Source organism: Octopus bimaculoides, chromosome 7 (assembly GCF_001194135.2).
Source record: "Octopus bimaculoides isolate UCB-OBI-ISO-001 chromosome 7, ASM119413v2, whole genome shotgun sequence".
In the NCBI taxonomy this organism is placed as follows: Eukaryota; Metazoa; Mollusca; class Cephalopoda; order Octopoda; family Octopodidae; genus Octopus; species Octopus bimaculoides.
The window spans coordinates 8,797,116-8,803,763 of record NC_068987.1 but is presented as its reverse complement, the minus strand read 5'-3'; the positions used below and the strand labels follow the sequence as shown (position 1 = coordinate 8,803,763).

At 34.5% G+C, this 6,648-nt stretch overlaps 1 protein-coding gene and 1 long non-coding RNA gene across 14 annotated transcripts in view; one reads left to right on the top strand and one right to left on the bottom strand.

Annotated features, from left to right (window-relative positions):
- Window positions 1-6,648, top strand: part of LOC106877289 (liprin-beta-1) — a 370,011-nt gene that overhangs the window by 146,431 nt on the left and 216,932 nt on the right. The gene's annotated exons all lie outside the window — the stretch shown is intronic.
- Window positions 5,321-6,648, bottom strand: part of LOC106877291 (uncharacterized) — a 69,074-nt gene continuing 67,746 nt past the window's right edge. Inside the window, exon 4 of one of the 2 annotated variants that reach the window (XR_008264555.1) lies at window positions 5,321-5,631. This is a non-coding gene — a long non-coding RNA (uncharacterized LOC106877291). The remainder of the gene's footprint in view (window positions 5,632-6,648) is intronic. The other variant, XR_001410363.2, reaches the window with a different exon arrangement.

The following is a 6,648-nucleotide window of genomic DNA, read 5'->3' as shown; positions in this document are numbered from 1 at the left end:
CCCAGAACAAAAAGAAATTGTAAGCATAGGATTGTTTCAAGTTTAAAATAACAATGAAAAATGTGTATATTTCTATGTAACATTTAATGTCATGTTAAAAAGGATTTCAGACCATGAGTTCAGTGACATACATTTCATCTGTTTATTAACAATCTTCAGGAAGTAACATAGTTCAGTGACATATATTTAATCTACGAATCAACAGTCTCTTTCGGAAGTAATATAGTTATTTAGCGTAATTTTCCACGGTTTTTATTTATTTATTTATTTTATTTCATTATTAAACTTTCAAAACCGTAGACAAAAGATTTTAACGTCTGTTTTCCATGCTGGCATGGGTTGGATAGTTTGACAGAAACTGGCAAGTTAGAAGATTGCACTAAAACCTTTTTACTTGTTTCAGTTATTTAGACATAGGTCATACTGGAGCACTCTCTTGAAGGGTGCAGTCAGTGGTTCTCAATCAGGGTCCACATGACCCTTAGGGATCCATATATAAGATTTTATCGTTAAGATTTGTGCGATAAATTGGCTATACTTCTACAAAACACAATATTTTAATTTTTTTCCTTTTATACAATTCCTAATAATATTTAATTAGAAAAATATGATAGGATTCTTTAAACATCAAATGGTTACAAGGGTCCACTTGAGTGAAACAGGAATCAAGGGGTTTCACAAGAAAAAATGGTAGTAGTAGTAGTAATAGTAGTAATTATACAGTCTTCTCTATCTTTATTTTATATTATAGGAAATGTAATATGTAATCTATTGTATTTTCATCTGTATTTGGTATGGAATTCAGTTACATTTCTATTTGATATTGAAATATATATATATATCTGAGATTAACAAAGCAATCTATATTGATAGCTTCAGAAGTTATATGTAATTATTTTTGATGATTGTGGTCATAATGAGGATTATATATAAAATAAGATGAAAACATTAACATACACATGGATACTAATATATATTAACCGTGCTCCCCATGCCAGTGGCACATAAAAAGCACCATCCAAACATGGCTGATGCCAGTGCCACCTGACTGGTTCCCATGCTGGTGGCATGTAAAAAGCACTCACTACACTCTCGGAGTGGTTGGTGTTAGGAAGGACATCCAGCTGTAGAAACATTGCCAGATCAGGTTGGAGCCTGGTGAGGCCTCCTGGCTTGCCAGTCCGCAGTCAAACTGTCCAACCCATGCTAGCATGGAAAACGAACGTTAAACAGCAACAATGATGATGATGATGATGATTAACATTCTATGAATTAATTCATATATTTTACTTGTTTCAATCATTGGACTGCGGCCATTCTGGATCAGTGCTTTGAAAGGTTTTGCCAAAATGATTGATCCTAGTACATATTTTTAAAGTCTGGTATTTATTCTATCGATTTCTTTTGCTGAACTATGTTATGGGGATGTAAAGAAACCAACACCAGTTGTCAAGCAGTGGTGGGGTGGGCAAACATAAACACACGCACACACACACACACACACACAGAAGCAGGCAGGTTTGGTGATGCAAACAGGAAAAACAGAGTTCAAAACATGAATATTAACTTTACACACACACACACAGAATGAGGTTCTACACCTTTTCTATTTACCAAATTCACTCACACAACATTGATCAACCTGAGGCTGTAGTAGTAGGTGCTGTGCATTGGAACTGAACTCGAAACCATGTGGTAGCAGAGCAAGCTTCATAGCCACACAGCCATGCCGGCACCTATCGTTAAGTATTTTATATAGAACCAAACGAACAAAGAAAACAGTTATTATTTTCTAATTTGTTTTGATTTGTTAAATGATTGGTGACTAAGGTTGACTAAGACTGAGTGAAAAATGAAAATAATAAATATCTAAAATAAGATGAGTTTACAATGCTTTGCACACTTCTAATATCAATTTGTAGATAGAGTGATAGCTGTAAGTCATCGAACGACAACATCAGCTGTTATATTTTCCTTATTGTCTACACACTTTCCGTCGTTTCACTTACCTTACAAGTTATTGATCAATTTTTCCTTTGATGAAGCTATTGGTTATCACTGATTGGAGCAGACTGTTTTATATATCTTTTATTCACTGAGTCATGTAATGTAGGATGCGTGATGCACTGGTCTATAAATACACATGCACGCATAAACACACATGGCACACACACACACACACACACACAGATTTAAGCACTATTTACCTATTCCGGTAATAGTCATATGTCTATAATATCGACTAACTGCAATATCCGCTCCACATAATAATTTTGTTATACTCCCATGGAGAACCAAATTATGTCTAATGTGATAAATCTATTTTAACCAGTTATTTACTTGCCATCATATATTTACCAAAATAAGTGCCCTTGGGTACTTCAGTCTGAGATACTTTTCTTAGATCAAGACACAGTCCAAAATAAGTCTATATGTCTCTTACTAGAATAAATAACATGTTTGGAACTGTTGTATTCTGATGGTCATATTTATTTCTTTGTTTGCTGTTTTGGTTATTTACTCACCTTTTGTTCTCATTGTTTTGGTTAGAATTGTTAGCACGCTGAATGAAATGCTAAGTGGTATTTCATCTGTCTTTACATTCTGGGTTCAAACTCTACCGAGGTCGACTTTGCCTTTCATCCTTTCGGGGTTGATAAATTAAGTACCAGTAAAACACTGGGGGTTGATGAAATTGACTAATCCCCTCCCCCCCAAATTTCAGGCCTTGTGCCTACAGTAGAAAGAATTATTTTAGCTCCCATTGTTAACATTAATCAGTGGACAAATCACGAGAGCATAATGAAAGCATCTGAGGGTAGAATTAACATAAGTAACAATCACTTCTAATATAGGCTCAAGGACTGAAATTTGAGGGAAAGGGGCTTATTGATAACATAGACCCCAGTGTTTAACTGGTACTTATTTCATTAGCTCCGAAAAGAGGAAAAGCAAATTCGACCTGGCAGAATTTGAACTCCATCTTTATGTTCTTAAAGATGAACAAAATACTGCTACGCATTTTGTTCACCTTGTTAAGGATTCTGCCAGATTGCCACCTTTAACATAATAATAATAATAATAATAATAATAATAATGAGTTCAAATGTTTCATCTTTTGTGTGTATGTGTGTGTATCTTTACGTGAGCTATACATGGGAATAATGGTGTAAATGGTCATTAGACAAATTTTTATAATCAATGGCATCCATCAATAATTGAATTAAATGGCAATTGTTATGTTCATATATTCTCAAGAGTGCAAATGATGTAAGTGAAATAAAACAAGTATAGGCATCTCTTGCATTCCTACAGAATTCTCTTTTTGAAAATCTTGCTGTGATGCAGAATTTCATATTGCAAAACCCATTTTCCCCCATTGTGGTTTCATGTTATAGATTAAAATGCATTCCTAAAGAATTTTTTGAGGACCTCCCCCGACCCCCAAATCATGCAACTACTTTTATGCATAAAAATAACAACTTTTAAACACTCTGGGTACTGTATTTATATAAAACACATGTGAAGAGAAACATGTCAAGGAATAAATAAGAATGCAGTAATATTGTGGTAAAGTACATTCTCACCACAAAAGATGTTGACTGCTGTGTGATGGGAGGTGGTAGAATGAGAGTTGCAAGCAGGAAGAGGGGCACCATCTTCTCCCTTGTAGAGCATCATCACTGGTATCTGCTTCTTAGCTATTTATGGTGCCACATCATGATGTATAGCTCAGTGCAGGAACCAAATTTGTTATGAACTCCTTTTGTAATGTCTCTCTGATTAAAATCATTATCAGCAAAAGACTTCCAGATTTTTCTCTTTAAGTAGCAACCTTTTCGTCATGCTCTTTCACAGTTAACCGAAGTAAGTAGAACTTCTGTAACCTCATATATTGCTCAACAGCTTGCTCTTGTTTAAAGAATATCAGCTTCTTAGACAAACTTCTTCAGCGGTACTCTGTCAACTCAACTACATCGCCTTCTGTGATTTCTTCAAATCTTTTATCATTTGTTAGTGTCACAATATCTTGCAGAACTGGATGTAGATGTCAGTCTGATAGGGAATCCGAAAGTTTCTCTTCATCCCATTACTTGGCTACATTATCCATAATGTTGAATATTTTCCACTAGTCTATCACTGTAAGTTTATCCTCCCTGTCAATTACTTTTAAGAGTTATTTGAAAGTTCTCAGAAAAATATACCTTTTAGTTGGCTATCATACTTCAAACTAGAGTGAAGAATCTGTGTTCTTGGGGATACATTCAATTCTCTCATTATGAGAAAGGTCATTTAAGTTCACTGGGTGGTTTGGTGCATTGTCTAAATGAAGTAATACTTTGTTGGAAATATTATACCTGGCAGTCTACAACACAGTGGAAAAAGTTTGTATAATAGTTTTGTAGAAGGTTCATAGTCATTCAGAGTTTTCTTATTTGAATGCTAAATTACAGGTAGATTAAATGTAGCATAACCATTGAAACCCCTAAGTAGGGGTTTTAATTTTGTATCACCACCACTTGGTCATTAATGATATCACCTAACTGTAAGATATGTGTGTTTCCACATCTTTGCACTTCGTCAGCTATGTATACTGAGTTCATGGCCAATAAGGGCTCATTGTACTTATAATAGAACAGCAAATGATATATTTCCTGGTGTGCAAAAAACTTTGAGCTGGAGTTAATTAGAAGTGCACTAAGCAGCATTGAATGACAAATAGTTATGTACAGTCATATTTAACATTGGACATAGAAAGATATTACGTTGCACAAATTGTCTTTCCATTTCTAAATGTACATGAACACATTAAATATCATTGAAGATAGCTATATTTCATTTAACACTGCTTATTGCACCTCCATCCATCCGTCTATTGTTGATTCCACTGATGATTTAGCAAGCTCAAACTTCAAAGTTACTGTCAGTACTGTTCTTGTTAAAGAATATATATGTATATATAAGAGAGAGGGGTGGAGAGAGACTGTATCCTGAAATTATGAATCATGCTTTACAATTTTTTATTTCTTTACTGCCCACAAGGGGCTACACACAGAGGGGACAAACAAGGACAGACAAACGGATTAAGTCGATTATATCGACCCCAGTGCAAAACTGGTACTTATTTCATCGACCCTGAAAGGATGAAAGGCAAAGTCGACCTCGGCCGAATTTGAACTCAGAACATAGCGGCAGATGAAATACTGCTAAGCATTTCGCCTGGCATGCTAACGATTCTGCCAGCTCCCCGCCTTAATTTCTTTACAATTTCTGTATTTGAAGAATTCTGTAACTGGAGTCTTCATCGCACAAGGTATACTTGCATTGCTAAGAATCAAAACTAGGTTATGAACATGGTTTTTCAAGAACTTATCTTTATTCAGTAGAAACCATTAAATAAAAATAAATAAAATATACAGCTTAAAAACAAATGACATATTGATAAATAACTGCATGAACTCACAGAGGATTTTGTATTGAATTGAACTTAGTTTTTTCCAATACAGAGGGAAGTGAACTAGATATAATTCCCATTAAACAATTCTTGGAGTTTATTGCTGTGATAACGATACTGAGTCCAAACCAATTAGTTGTCTCATCACAATTATTGCATTTTCTTTTTCTGTATTTCTGAAACAAAAAAAGTTCAGATATTAATAAAAATAAAATAAAATTAAGCTAAAAACTCTTCAATCAATACATTTAAGGGGTTTGAAACCTGAATTTTCAAGGCAATAATTAAAGATATGAAATTTTCACTGAATATGATTTAAGTTTTGAAACTCTAGTGTCCATTGAGTTTTCTTCAAACCAAAGTTTATCTTTGTAAAGATGATAATTAATTCGTTTATTTTGATTTTAGAACTATGTTTGTTCTTGTGTAAGTTAAATGCTTTATCAAACTTTGTCACTAATTTCATCATCATCTTTACCATAGCTGCTGCCTCCACTCTTTTCTCTTATATACAAGTAATATATAGATCTTTATATTGTACTAAATCTATAGTTTATCTAAGTTCAAAAAGCAAACTGCTCTAACAATGGCTTAAAATTCTATCTGGCTCAAAAAAAAATCTCTTTTATTTATGCCTTTATATAAATACGAATATGAAGGAAATATGCTGAGTTGGTGGAACTATGCCAAAAGAATGGGTGGCAACTAAGATGTAACGTTTAGGCCAATCCCTCTTCAGAGCTTACAACATGCTTGGTGTCATAGAGACAGAAGGCCAACAGGTCAGTTGTAGAGACAGCAGAGGTTACTTCAAGGTGGCTGTGGATCAGGAGTTGTGAGCCTTGTAAGGGGCAATGCTGCCAGGGTGAGTGCTTACTGGACACAAGCTGTGGCTTGATCAAACCTGGTTGGGTTGCCTGGGTAAAGATGTTTGATGCTGAAGGACACGAGACTCATAATGACCCCAGGAAACTTCACTAATGTTGCATCCAGGAATTTGAACTTAGTTTGAACTCTAAACTTGTAAATTCTTCAAAGCTCATATCATAATTTTATTAAGTATTTTTATCTTTATGTTTTACTTGTTCCAGTCATTAGTCTGTGGCCATGCTGGAGCACTGCCTTGTAGAATTTCAATTGAGTGAATCAATCCTAGTACTTTTTTTTTTTTTTTTTAAGCCTGTTACCTATTA